This window comes from Bison bison, unplaced genomic scaffold (assembly GCF_000754665.1).
Source record: "Bison bison bison isolate TAMUID 2011002044 unplaced genomic scaffold, Bison_UMD1.0 scf7180017864471, whole genome shotgun sequence".
In the NCBI taxonomy this organism is placed as follows: Eukaryota; Metazoa; Chordata; class Mammalia; order Artiodactyla; family Bovidae; genus Bison; species Bison bison.
Window position 1 is genome coordinate 20,104,322 of NW_011495032.1, and position 15,573 is coordinate 20,119,894.

Consider the following 15,573-nt stretch of genomic DNA (forward strand, 5'->3'; position numbering starts at 1 on the left):
TGTGGAAGCTGTAAGTCTATCAAGACTGAAGTAAAGCAATTATCCTTCAATTAAAAAATAAATTTAAAATAAAAAAAAGACTGAAGTAAAGAAGCAAGAGGAAAGGTAGTAAAACTCTCTGCATTTTAAATATGTTTTGTTTGCTATTAACAGTGAAAATTACACTTATAAATATATTAAAATAGAACTCCAGTTTATGATACTCACTGCTAGTGATTATTCAAACACCACCACCATTCTCCACCTTCTACCTTGCTGACTGAACCCTGATTTGGTTTAGAGAAACAATTTACTCAGTAGTCTCAGATGGATCAAAAGTGGCCTAAAAATAATCATTATCATCTTTTCTTTCTCTTCCACCTTCCTATGCAGGTAGAGGGGCTTTATGACTCACTTCTGGCCAATGAGGCATAAGCAGAAATCAACCTGAGAGTGTGGTCAGAGAAAGCTTTAGCTTTCCAGATAAAAAAGGCTAGATATAGCTGGCCTCCCCTTTCCCTTCTTCTTTCTGCCTTGTACTTGGGCATGTTGGCTACTATTTGATGTCCTGCAACTATGACAGAAGGCCAAGAAGTTTATCAAGACATTGGCCTCTATCTTTAGCCACCAAAACAACACCATCAGATGCCTACTTCCAGACTTCTCATTGAGTAAGAAATTGAAATTCAGAGTTCCCTGGTAGCCTAGTGGTTAGGATTATGGCTTTCACTGCTATGGCCTGGGTTGTTCAATCTCCGGTTGTGGGAACATCCCGTAAGTCGTTCAGCAGAAAAAAAAAAGAAAGAAACCCAAACTCATGTGTTTAAGCCTTCATAAACTGGATTTTCTGTTACTTATAGCCAAATGAACTTTTAACAGACACCCTTTAAGTCACCAATATTCTAGGGGAAAAAAATATCCACCATTATGACTTGTAATTTAACATGAACAAAGTATTATATATCAGTCCAAGTTCAGCAATCATCAGGAAATATTGATCGTACTACCTAAATCCTTTCAGGATATCATCAAGGAGCATCTATCTTGCTCTTTCAGGATTCTCTTAGATTTGTGTTCGCTTAATTTAATTAATGAGTTGTAAGTCAAAATCAAGATAGGTGAGAGAAACATCAATAGCCTCAGATATGCGAATGATACCTCTCTAATGGCAGAAAGCAAGGAGGAACTCAAGAGCCTCTTAATGAGGGTAAAGGAGGAGAGTGAAACAGCCGGCTTAAGACTAAATGTTGAAAAAACTAAGATCTTGGCATCTGGTCCTATTACTGCATGGCAAATGGAAGGGGAAAAGGTAGAAGTAGTGACAGATTTCCTCTTCTTGGGCTCCAAAGTCACTGCGGAGAGTGACTGCAGCCATGAAATAAAAAGACAATTGCTTCTTGGCAGGAAAGCAATTACAAACTTAACGTGTTTTGAAAAGCAGAGACATTACTCTGCCAACAAAGGCCCGTATAGTCAAGGCTATGGTCCCAGTGGTCACATACAGTTGTGAGAACTGGACCGTAAAGAAGGAGGAACACCAAAGAATTGATGCCTTTGAACTGGAGAAGACTCCTGAAAGTCCCTTGGACAGCAAAGAGATCAAACCAGTCCATCTTAAGGGAGAAAGACCCTGGATACTCACTGGAAGGACTGACGCTGAAGCTGAAGCTCTAGTATTTTGGTCATCTGATGCACACAGACGACTCACTGGAAAAGTCACTGACCCTGGGAAAGATTGAGAGCAGAAGGAGAAGAGGGCATCAGAGGATGAGATGGCTGGACAGCATCACCAACACAAGGACCATTAACTTGGTCAAACTCTGGGAGATGGTGAGGGAGAGGGCGGCCCGGCATGCTGCAGTTCATGGGGTGGCAAAGAGTCAGACATGACTAGCCGACTGAACAGCAACAACAACAATTTAATTAAAAGCCTTTTGGTAAAGATAGCTAACTATAGGTAGAATTTTAATAAGGAGGGAGTGAGTACCTGGTGTAAAGAGATAGACAGACCCAAGAATGGACTTTCATTTGCTCTAACTAGCTTGGCAAGTTCGAGTCCTAGCACTTTGATAGCAACTAGTCACATACCAGCCCCTCTCTATGCTTTGAATTCTGAGTCTGAGTCTAGACTTGTTAAGAAAGCACCTCCAGGACACAGATGCTCACTTTGATTAGCTCAGAACCAGGACGAAGAAGCACAGAAATCGTCCGAATACAAAGCATATGTTACATATAGTCTACTACTACTGTCACTTGTGCCAAGTGAATAAATATCCAGAAGGATTCTAGTGGACGTGTGATTTATTAGCATCTGAGTCCTTTTACCTGGTTGATGTGGAAGGTGGAGAGGTGTACCCTGGTTCAAGATTGCCTTTTTCGCTTTGTTTTCTTTTCCTTTTTTTCTTTTTGGTGGCATCTGTAAAGCATTTTGCTTTCTAATTATGGATTACAGAGTGCTTTCATGGCTCATGTTACTGTCTCCAACTTCAAGCCCCTCTTTCCACCCCCACTCTTAAATACAAAATAAAACGAAATGAAAAAAGAAGCCAGTGGAATTTATTTTCCTCTCTCTGTAGCAGATGTTAAACTTTTAAAATGAAGGAATATTAAAAGAGGCCTCTTTTTACACCAGAGCAACTGCCCACGCATCCTGAGTCCCAGCCTCAAGAGGAAGCCTCACTGATCTTTTTATGCAGGGTGCTGACAGAGGCCTGGAGTGGGGGGCTGGCTCAGCCCCTTTCCCATCGTGGGCCTTGGGCAAGACTTTGAATCTCTCTGGGTCTCAGTTTACTCATCTGAGGGAGGTTGGATGAAAGAATCTCTGAAGTTATTCCAACTCCTAAGGGTCAATGAATTGTCTTAAAAGTTCAAATGTAAAACCACTGTCCATTCCTATGAGAAAAGTCACTTTCTTTTTTCCAGTTCCTTTTCTCAATAACCAGGGAGCATTTCATTACTTTGAGTTTATTGCTTTGTTTAGGTTTGTTGCTCATCTCAGTCACTTGGGGTGAAAGGTCTCTATTAAAGTACATGTTCAAGAAGCTGTTCCTTTAATTCAGAGATGTAATTTTAATCTGTTTAGAGAGTTTCACAAGACAAATATCAATACTTCCCTGCTTCAATATATCTGATGTGAGAACTATTTATTGTTCATGTCTGATCATAGCCCCTCTATGTTACTAAATTCTCTCTCTTCCCAGAACCTCTCTTTCTCTCCCTACCCCATACATACACATGTGTGTGTTATGATCCTTCTATCTAACTCAGTTCTTCAAATTGAGGTAAAGAATTTTTTTCCTTCCCTTCTGCCTCGCGTGTGCGTGCATGCTCAGTGGTGTCTGACTCTTTGTGACCCCATGGACTGTAGCTGGCCAGGCTCCTCTGTCCATGGAATTTTCCAGGCAAGACAACTGGAGTGGGTTGCCATTTTCTACTCCAGGGGATCTTCCCAACCCAGGGATCGAACCCATGTCTCCTGCATTGACAGGCAGATTTTTTACTACTGAGCCCCCTGGGAAGTGCCATCTTGCCTAGGAGCACCATACAATTCACAAGTGTTCATCTCTTTTTTTTTTTTAATTATTCACAGTCTGATAAACATCATTACCTCACAATGCTCAGACTATACATCTTTATGGGTGGAAGTTCTTGAGTGTGCCTTTTTAGACAACCTAATCAGATTCTTCCTTTAAAAGTGAGTTACAGAGAAAGTGATGGGCTAAAAAGAACTTTCTTTGCTCTTTCTTTCTCCTTAGAGACTAGAATTGTAAGCATGAGCACTTTTGCACACAGTCACGGCCAGCCAGCATAGTAGAGGACAGTAAGAAAAACCAAGATCCACATTCACACAACTCCTTTTCAACTCAAGTAAATGCCTGAGGCCAATTCACTTAAGACTTATTTAAATTTTATAGCTTATTTTTACAGCATCTGAGCCTCTGATTCTGCCCAATTTTGTTATATTTCAACAAATGAAAGGTGATTTTGCTCTTAAGCTGCCTTAAGAACTGAAACATTTGCTCAAGAGAAACACAAGAAGCCAGGGAACATAGGCTGGGTTCATATTTCTCATCGTTATCACCCAAGAACATCTAGCAAGTTTTTTTTCTTCTTCCTTGTGGGGAAGTCTGAAGCTTCAAGGCCCAACTCAGAGCCACATGGTTTTCATTTCCTGGCCTCCTCCCTCGGCAGCTGCAACACCCACAGCACACACAAAAGCCCCATCCTCTGTGTGCAGACTCAAGACGTTGTCGCTTATACATTTTTCACAGGAGCAAATGAGGCATAAAAAGTCCACACTCTGCATACATATCAGTCCACATAATAAATGGCCGCTTGCCGGTCCCATTCCGTCTCTTGATTTGTATGAACATTTGTAGTTTGTTCAGACCTTCACAGCTTACAAAGTACTTCCACATTCATTAATCTCACAGAACGCTTGCTGCAAGCCTGAGGGAAGGATGCACTTTTCTCTTCGTGTACAAATGGCAAATGGCTATGTGAAGAGATGAGGTCGCTGGCCAAGGTCACACAGTCAGAGGCAGAACCAGGACTCAACCCCAGCTTCTGACCCTGAGTTCAGGGGTGGTTTTTCTCCCCCACAACTATAACCTGTGCAATGTTCTTTCTTGTTAAATTGGAGATCTACATGAATGAGGGCCTGCATGGGTAAGCCTGGGTTCCAGAAAAGCTTGTCTTGGAAAAGTCAGTGTGAAGGGGTACTAAGAACTCAGGCTATGGAGCCAAATAGCCTACATGTGAGCTCTGCTTCCTAATTACTGTATAATACTGCATAATTCCAGGGGGCTTTGTTCCCATGGTACTTTATGTCAATGTAGTCCCTAGAGGTCTTCAGTGCAGCTGTACTGGGGATTGCTTACCTCCCTGTGACTCTGTTGTCCCATCTGAGGAATGGGCAGAGTCATGACTATTTCCAAGGCTGTTGTGGCAACTGAATAAAATAAAGCATGGCCTGATCCAGTAAAAGACACCTCAAGATGCCCTGTTCCCCCTGGAAGATTATTCCCTTAATCCCCACCTCCTTGGATATGTCTCCACCCATATCCTTTTCCATGGAAATGTTTGCCTCTGATAAAAAATGTCCGCTTATTTTCTCCACATTCTTTCCTACACCAACAGCTGGGCCACCCTGTGATCCCATCACACAGTCACCATGTACTGGACCAGGCTGTGTACTCATCCTGAACATGCATGCCCTCCCTTGATCCTATCTTTCTGCATCTCCCCTATCCCATCACTGAACCTGGTCCCACTGATGAATGAGCATGATGAGTTTCCAGGGGAGTCTGGATGAGAAGATTCCCACCCAGACTCTGCCAGTAACAACCTAGGTGATCAAAGGACCAAGATGTCCCCTGAGTCTCATCTAACTCATCTAGTAGGAGAGGTTTCTAATACCTGTCCTATGCCTAAGAGAATTGCTGTCTCTATAAGTAGGATGAAACATGAAAGCTAATGAAAGAAGCTCCATGTTATTATGAAAAGAAATGGCCAGGCTCTCATTACCTGCAAAGGGCCCAGTTTTAAAAACTGCCTCCAAGTACAAATGGAACTTAACACTCAAGGATGGGGACAAGGTCTAACCACCAACATGATAAAAAAAAAAAAAAAATGGGATGCTCCGGTTAACAAAGGCCCTGCAGAAACCTGGAAAGAGGGACATGGGGGAATTCGAGCTGAACCACCTAGGATTTCCAGACTAAGAGAGAGAAGGCATCAGAGAACCTTAGAATACCCTGTTGAATTCTTTTCTATTCCTAGTTCTGAGCTGACCATGTGGGCTAAACATCAACTTTCTGCCAACCAGACCCAGCCCATCTGCACATCTCTTTGTGCACACCCACTAGGCAACCACATGGAATCTTGCCCCTTTTCTTTCCCCTACTCTGCTTTTCAGGATTTTAAATAACAGAACATTAACAGAGTCCATCAAGTTAAAGATGGAATAGTATGTGTCTATGGCATGTTTCTAAATGCAAATTCCTCACTTTGCATTTATGGGACAACTAGATGTGAGAAACAACTCAGAAACTCCCTGGAGAACTTACATGTGATCAGATCAGAGGTGCTTGCTAAGCTCCACATGTTTGCTGGGCCCCTGCTTGCTGCATGCCAGGCCCTGTACTATCACTAAACATAAAAAGTACATGAGTGACTGGGATCTGTGATGCCAAGGCAGATGCAAGGAGCGACAAACAGCTGGGGTTGAGCCCCTAGAGAGCTGAGTGCCCTTCTGGTCTCCTGGGCCCACCCCACCTGAAGAATTGAGTGGCAGATTGTCCTCAAGTACAAGCACAGTGTATGTATCCAACCTGCCCTCTTCCCTGATCAACAATGGCTTACATCAGATATTCCAGGTATGGTGAAGTTGTAAAGGTTACTATAATGAAAGATAAAGATACCAGGAGGGGTACAGGGGTTGCATTTATTTTATTTTTGGATAAAGAATCTGCACAAAACTGTGCCAAGTCAGTAAACAACAAACAGTTATTTGGTAGAGTGATAAAAGCAAGCATTGCTATTGGCAATGGAAGAGCAGCTGGGTTCATCAAAGATGAAACTATATAGCTTGATAAACCTAAGTGTTATGAACGTGGAGAAAGTGGACACTTGAGTTAATGCCTGTCCTAAAAATACACTTGACGGATGTGAACCTCCAAAGAAGAAAAAGAAAAAAAAAGGAAAATTCCTGAGCCAGAAGAAGGAATTGAAGAAGACAGTGAAGATGAAGGGGAAGATCCTGCTCTTAACAGCCTCAGTCAGGCCACAGATTTCCAGCAATTCAAAATTGAAAAACAACAAAAAATGGAAACCCAGTTCAGGGGGGTCCTTCAATATCAGATGATTCAAAATGCCCAGGGATAAAGAAAAGAACATATTTCAATGATGAGAAGGAACTTAGTGATTAAAATTATGTATGTATTGTGTAAATATCATTAAAAAGTGTTTAAGTCTTGGAGTACTAGTTTCCACTGGGACTAAATATTATTTTAGAATTTGAACATGAGAGCACTTAGTACCAAATACTTTTCTACTTTAAAATGCTACATAGGAAAATGAAAAGTAATTTGAAAGTATCACATTTATTTTACATCAAGATTTGCTAATAATCATTAATCTTGAAAATAGTTCATTTGAATAAAGACAAAAATTTAATACTATCATAATAATGCTATCCCAAGAAGAAAGGTAGATAGTAAAAAGATTTCTTTGAGAAGTTTGTTACAAAAGATTATTCATGATTGGTTTATATGAGGACTTTTGAAATAAATTTCATCCTTAAAACAAAAACTTCATTTAAAAAAAGTACATGAGGGACTTCCCTGGTGGCGCAGTGGGTAAGAATCTACCTGTCAATGCCGGGGACACAGCTTTGATCCCTGGCCCAGGAAGATCACATGCTGTGGAGCAACTAAGCCCATGCACCACAACTTTTGAGCCCAAGTCACAGCCGCTGAGTCCAGGTGCCACAACTACTGAAGCCCGGACCTAGAGCCTGTGCTCTGCAACAAGAGAAGACACAGCAATGAGAAGCCTGGGCACTGCAACGAAGAGTAGCCCCCTACTCGCCACTACTAGAGAAAGCCCACGCACAGCAATGAAGACCCAGGGCAACCAAAAATAAGTGAAAAAAAATTTTTAATTGCATAAGGCATGAGACTCGCTCCCATGCCATGATGGGTAGAGGAGAGATGATTTAGACTCTATTTGCTTGCTATTGATTTGAAACAATAATTGATTTCATTGTTTGTTTGTTTTCTACTTTATGTCTTTTTTTTCCCCAAGGCAGCAAAGGGGAAGGTAGCCACAGCATCTGGTAATAATTTGCAAATCTTGACACTCTCCCTAAGACCAGATGGAAATATTTCATGCCTTAACATAATTTTACAAGTTACTGGCAAAAAAAAAATAAGCACCCATCTTTTTAAAGATTTTGTAATTGTGAAATAATAGAAAGTATTGACCTTTGCCCCAAGTTCCTGAGACATAATTCCTAAATCTCTTGGAATTTCCTGGGTGAAAAAAGGCAAAGTTTGGTGGGCTCCTGGATGAGTGATAGTCACTCAAAAAACCAATCATGGTTAGAAGTTTGGAGCTTTCAGCCCCATCCCTTATTCTCTGGGAAGGGTAGAGAGAGAGACTGGAAATGGAGTTAGTGGTCAATCATGACCATGTGATGAAGCCACCGTAAAAATCCCAAGTGTGCATGTGGTCTGGAATCTTCCAGTCTGGTGACACGTGGAGGTGCTAGGAGACTGCACTAGAGAGAGAGCATGAACCTCTCCCACTCACTCACCTTGCATCTCTTCCATCTGAGGTTCACCCGTATCCAACTTCGTGTCCTTTTGTAACAAACCAGTAAACGTAACTGTTTCCAAATTCTGTGAGCCATTCTACCAAATTATTGAACCCAAAGAGGAGGTCGTGGGTACTCACATTTACAGCGGGTGGGTCAGAAATACCGGTGATGACATGCGACTTGAGATTGGCATCTGAAGTTGGTGGCATGGCATCAGTCTTGTGGGGACTGAGCTCTTAACCTGTGAGAGCTGATGCCATCTCCAGGTAGATACTGAATTTGAATTTACAGGATATCCAGCTGGTGTAGTAGAGAATACCTTGTGGGAGGGGAAAAAAATCAACATTTGGTGACCAAAAGCGTCAGAGGCGAAGTGCTCTGTGAGTAGAAAAGGTGAAACACATGGAGGAAGAGTGAGGTGTTCCTACTCAGAGATAAAATGAGGGGATTATTTGCATTTTTAAAAAATGATATTTTTTTTCCTTTTAAAAGACTGTAAATTATTTATAGTGCCTTCAAAGAATATCACTAATAAAAGCCAGCCTTTCCCTTGAAGTCTTTATTGCACAGTGAGGTTTGTCAGATACCAAGGGCTAGTTTCTACTGAAAATTGTTAAACGTTTGGCTCCAAACTTTTGTAAACTACCCATTCAAGGCCTGCCTCTGTTTTCATGGACTCTGCTGCCCCCTATCAGAAACTAAAGCTGTTACAGGATATACAATTTTTTGAACAAAGCTTTTCCTCAATCACATGATGAAACAGGATATGCTCATACCTTGTGAATTTCGACCAAAGAACCATTTGCTTTAAAATGAGCCTAATTGCTTTGCTGCCCAGAAGTTATTGCACAACAGTAATAATAATCACAATAGTAAAAATCTGTCTGAAATACTTTGCAGCAAGATGGAGTCCCTCAGCCCAAGGGCCCAGTCTACAGGCTCACACCTTTCACAGACTGCTGGGGAAGACACACAAGTGAATCAGCAGCTTCAACATGGATAAGGAGAGGTGTGTGGGTACCAGGTGCTGAGGGAGCACATCGAGGTAGCACCTTAACGAGTGGGTTCCAAAGTAAAAGGACCCGTTCTTACAGAAACAGCAGCAGTCAGCCAAATGAAGAAGAAAGCGAAGCCTGTTCCAGAGAGTGGCAACTGTGTCTGCCAGGGCAGGGAAGCCCATGAGAGGGTGGCGACACACACATGTATGTATATACATATATGTATACAATACTGATACATTCTATATACACAAATATATACTTTATCACAGATTTTTCATAAATTTTGATGCAATAAATTAAAAAACTGCAATAAACTAAAAAAAAATAAAAGGAACTGAATTATGTATTGAGCTGATTCCCAGCAGCCCAGCTGTCACTCCTCTGCCTGAAAACTGCTGCTGCGAGGCCACGTCATCTCCCTGCCTCAGAGTATGGCTGAGTCAGAGTTCAAAACAAAGGAGAGCAAGAGGGATTCCCAAGGAGGTCACCTGAGCAGAATATCCATCTAGCAGCTGCCCTGTGTCCTGCAAGTATTCCATGTACATCCACAAGAGGTGAAAGAGCTAACTGAGGACACTGTCTCAAGTCTGGAATCGGGAAAGAGAGCCATTAAACTGTCAGTAAAGATTTGCACGTTATCAGAAATACTGTTGGGCTTTCCCTGGTGGCTCAGTGGTAAAGAATCCTCCTGCCAAGGCAGGAGACACAAGTTTGATCCTGGACCAGGAAGATCCCCCATGCTATGGGGAAGCTAAGCCAGTGTACCACAACTATTGAGCCTATGCTTTAGAGCCCAGGAGCCACAACTACTGAGCCCATATACCACAAGTACTGAAGCCTGAACACCCTAAAGCCTGTGCTCTGCAATAAGAGAAGCTACCACAATAAGAAGCCTGTGGACTGCAAGTAGAGAAAAGCAGCAAAAAAGACCCAGCACAGCCAAATAAATAAATACTTATAAAAAAAGAAAGAAATGCTTTTCATAAGACAACAGAAAAAAAAGGAAAAAGAATCCAGTGATCATCTCTGAGATTTCAAAACATCCTTTGAGAGATGCTTAAAATCTAGTGCTCATTTCACCTGTTTTCCTTCAGTGCTGGGCATGTTGCTTCACTTTGAGAAAGTAGTTTTGTCTTTGTCAAATACACATGCACCAAGGCATTAATTATTTACAGTTTTCCATTATTTATCTCCTTTCCATTTAGTGCATCATCTTTCAGCAAATCATGTTTTCCCTTTGAACAGCATTTTGGCCAAGTTTTTCCATTATTCTTTCCTTTTTCTTTAGTATACTCTTGATCAAATGTTAAATATACATTATTTCTATACTCTTCAATAATATTTTCCATTCTCCTGGTCTCCTACTGACTTATTTGACTTTACTGGTCCTACATGATTTTGGTGAAAAAAAATGATACACTCTCAACAACAAAAAAATATGTATTTCTCATTAACCTAGAAGAATAAGGTCAAAAACTAATTTCAATAGATAGATAGAATAGTTCAAGTGGTTAAAAATAACTCTGAATGGGCATGTAAATTATTACAGCCACTGTGGAAAACAGAATGGAAGTTTCTCAAAAAACTAACACTAAAACTACTATATGATCCAGCAATTCCACTCCTGGGTATATATCTGAAAAAAACAAAACCACTAATTCAAAAAGATACATGCACCCCAATGTTCATAGCAGCATTATTTAAAATTGCCAAGGTACAGAAACAGCTCAAGTATCCCAAAACAAATGAATGGATAAAGAAGATGTGAGTAAATAAAGATACACACACACACACACATGCATGCATGCGCACACACAATGGAATACTACTCAGCCATAAAAAAGAAGAAAATTTTGCCAATTGCCGCAACATGGGTGAACTTAGAGGGCATGATGCTAAGTGAAATAAACAGAAAGACAAATACTGTTTGATATCACTTATATGCAGAGTCTAAAAAATACACAAACTAGTGAATATAACAAAAAAAGAAGCACACTCACAGATACAGAGAATCCACTAGTGCTTACCAGTTGGGGGAGGGGGGCAGGCAGAATATGGATGGGGTTGTGGGAGGCACAATCTACTGAGGGTAAAATAGGCTACAAGAATGTATTGTACAACACAAGGAATATAGCCAGTACTTTGTAACAATGTAAAAGGAGCACAACCTTTAAAAATTGTATTTCAAAATTAAAAAAAAACCAACACTGAATACGTGCACCAGTGGAAAGAGCATTGGTTTGGGGTCAGACCAGCCATGGTTCAAATAATAGCACTACCACTAAACCTCTCTGACTCTTAATTTTCTCCTCCATTTATTATGCACAATGGGCATAATAAATATCTGTCTTTATGGCTGTTGTGAGAAGCAAATGAGGAAACTGATGCTAAACTGCTTTAGAAATTGTAAAGCATTAATCAAATGTAAGGCATAGTGTTTAATTGCTTGTTGAATAAATTCAGGTTTCATAATTTTTCCTTTGAACACCAAGGTTCTAATCTTGAAAACATTCTTTATTTGCCCATATTTCATTGTTTTAGGAACTTGCCAAAGTCAGGAATGATTTCCTTCTTTTTGCTGGCCTCAGTTAATTGATTTTTGTTAAACTAGCAAGACAAAAATTTCAGCACATAAGAAAACAGCATTTCATTCAAAAAGGATTTTCCTTCACGTCCTTTTTTTAATCCAAGATAATATTAAGGGAATTCCCTGGTGGTGTGGAGATTAGGATGCTGTGGTCTCACTGCCGAGGGCCTAAGTTCAATCCCTGGTTGGGGAACTAAGATTCCACAAGCTGTGTGGTGCAGCCGAAAATGAAAATACAAAATTATTTCAAAGAACAAAAATCTATATACAAGATAGTATTAAGTAGTAAGTAGCTCTTATCCATCCCTTTTCAGGCTACTTTTTTGTTTGTTTTACAAATTGTTTGAAACTCTTTAAGACAGAGGGGTAACTGGTAAGCCAAGGCAAACTTCCATGGACTATACTCAGTGACTACAATAAAGAGACTAAGTAGCTTGATCCCCTTTAATAACATTTCTTGGGCAGAGATGATTGATACCATTAACTTCTAATTATAAACTTATTTTTCTTACTAGAGCAAGAAGAGGACTTTTTTTCCTCTAAGAAAAAATTAAAGAGTAGGATCCATGTATGATTTCAAGCAGAGACAGTGAAGTATCATTAAAATTTCTACAGCATTAATTACTTCTGTTTCCTTGCCTTGTTATGACAAGTGTACCTGATCTCTTAGAGTGGCTGGCCAGAGCTCTGCAGTGCCCCACTCCAAGAACAACAGTGACTGACACTCATCCATCCCGACTCCCCTGTGGAAAATGTCCAGGAAATTGCTCATGCTGCAAGTCAAAATAGCCATGGTCTTTTGGAAGGTTCACGATTAACCCTTTCTCCCTGAAAAATACAGGATATTCTAGATACTTTGTGGTATAAAAAATAATTCTTCTAACATCTTCCAGACCCCTAAATATTAGACACCTAGCAGGAGAAGGCAATGGTACCCCACTCCAGTACTCTTGCCTGGAAAATCCCATGGATGGAGGAGCCTCGTGGGCTACAGTCCATGGGGTCGCTAATAGTCGGACATGACTGAACGACTTCACTTTCACTTTTCACTTTCATGCATTGGAGAAGGAAATGGCAACCCACTCCAGTGTTCTTGCCTGGAGAATCCCAAGGACGGCGGAGCCTGGTGGGCTGCCGTCTCTGGGGTCACACAGAGTCGGACATGACTGAAGTGACCTAGCAGCAGTTAGTAGGGAAAGTAGCAAACAAGTAAGTAATTTGAAAAGCATGAAACCAGCTTGTATCAATTCCTTCCACAAGTGGCCCATTTCTTTTGCAGTGGTTGGCTAGGGTTGAGGCAGCAACCAGCAGGGCCACAGTATCACAGTTAAGGAGATAGGAGTAGGGTCTTTGGATAGGGTCTTTGATTTAGTCAGTTTGAACGTCTTCTTTAAACTAATTCTGCCCTGAGAACACTCTCTGAACAAACTTTTTTTTATGTGTCTATGCTGCTGATACAGAAACTGAACCAGGAATATTGATCTTCCTGCATCATTGTTCAATTCATACCATTTCCTTACTTGAAAACCTTCAACAAATATTTGTTGAATAAATGAAGTTTGAATAGTCAGTGGTTACCCACTGCCTATATAAAGTTTAAAGGATGGCCTTGGAAGTGCTCCATAAACTGATGAAAAATTATACCTCATTCATTCATTTGCTCAATAAATATGCATTGGGTACCTAGAAGAAGGAGCTCTACTTGGTGCTAGAGGGTTAGATTTGAAGACAAATCAGATACTGGCCTGAACTTCTTGGGCTATCTGATCTTCCACTATTTCATATCACTAGGGCTGCCCATTGCCCCACACTTTCTTCAACACAACCCAAACCTCCTCTACTTTGTTAGTTTTTCTTCCTTCCCTCCAACATAATACATGCAATTCTAACTTATCCTCAAATTTAAGCTCAAGTGTGCCCTCCTCCTCAAGCTCCCTCCTAAACACACTTTCTCTCCCCTCTTCAACATGAAGAAAGCTCTGTCCTCTGACTTCATGGAGAACTTAACAAGCAGTTTTGTTTGGGCATTTTCTCTTCTATTACTATTACATCAATATTTTCTGCACCATCTTGAAAGGAAGGATATTTTCAATTCTGTTTAGAGCACCTAGACTTCAACTAGTTGGCACTTAGTAAATATTTGTCAAATGAATGAATGAATAAGTGAATGCCTCATGACTTAAGTTATAAATACTTCTTTTACACCCTTGAGAATACATTTCTCAAATCTCCTTAAAATTATGCTTTCAGAAACTTAAAAGCCAAATAGATCATTTGCTCAAGTTTATTCAATACAATGAAAATGTAAAAATGCCCACAAGAAAATGAAATGTGTTATCTCATCAGTTATGTATGTAAGGCAGAATTGTGTCACTATCTCCAAAGACTTGAAGTTTGAGAAGTGAAGTGTGCTTCTATCCACTGTGTGACAGAAGTTCTTTCTTTGAACCGTAAACCTATGCTTCCAGGTCTTCAGCTGAGCTCAGGCCAGCCCCCTAGTCCTCTCGCATCTTCTGCTGCACCTGACATCAATCCAATCAAATGTTTTCTCCAGCCACTTGGGCTGCTGAGCAATGCTAAAGAATACCCACAGTTTCAAGGGACTTTCAGGCAATCCTGAAGGGCCCCATTCTTTCTCACGAATGTTTTACAAAGTCTTCTCCTCAAGCCACCTACCAACATCCATCTCCTCCAATTTTAACATGACAAAACGGATTTCCTATGTCGTGATAATAAAGAACAATACCATGAGGGCCCAGTGTGCAATGGTTGCAAACAGCAGCCTTCTCAGTCATGTATACAACCTGTTGCCTATATAGGTTGCCCTAAGGACCTTGGAGACAACTCTTTCTAGTGGGCATTCATGACTGGCCTGCTGTCCCCAATCTAGGCTCCAGACAGGTATGCACTGTGCCTTTGGAAAGCCCCAGGGCACAGTGGCCAGGGTCCATATTGTCTAAGTCATAATGTCCATCTGCACCAAGCTGCAGAACAAGGAGCATGTGATTGAAGCCCTCCGCAGGGCCAAGTTCAAGTTCCCTGGCCACCAAAATATCCACATCTCCAAGAAGTGGGGATTTACTAAGTTTAATGTGGATGAATCTGGAAACATGGTGGCAGAAAAGTGGGTCATCCCGGATGGCTGTGGGGTCAAATACATCCCTAATCATGGTTCCCTGGACAAACGGCGGACGCTGTACTCATGAAAGCATCGGTGCTGTCCCTTCCTTAATCATGCTCACCAATAAACCCTATTTCTGTCAAAAAATAAATAAACTATAGCAACATCAAAGCTGTTACTTTTATTAAACACTATGCTTAGGCCTTTTACCTTGTGGGCATTATCTCAGTTAATTTTCACAAAGATCACCACTTATTGAAGCAGGTACAATTATTATCCCCTTTCTACAAATTAGGAAACTGAACTTGGGAAATTGAAGCATGGAGAGGTCAAATAACTTACCCAAAGTCATGTAGGCACTAAATGTTATATCCAGGTTATAGATCCAAGTCCCACTGAACTCCAGAGCCAACTGGTAAACTTGTACTATATTTGATTCCCTATTTTACTCTTCCCTTAGAAGATGGTAAAGGCAGTTCTATTTCCAGTTTTTTAAGGAATCTCCACACTGTTCTCCATAGTGGCTGTACTAGTTTGCATTCCCACCAACAGTGTAAGAGGGTTC

The 15,573-nt window shown here is 40.8% G+C and overlaps 1 pseudogene; it reads left to right on the forward strand.

The window, feature by feature from the left end:
- Nucleotides 1-698: 698 nt before the first annotated feature.
- On the forward strand, nucleotides 699-6,908 carry LOC105003830 (annotated as a pseudogene).
- The last annotated feature ends 8,665 nt before the right edge of the window (nucleotides 6,909-15,573 follow it).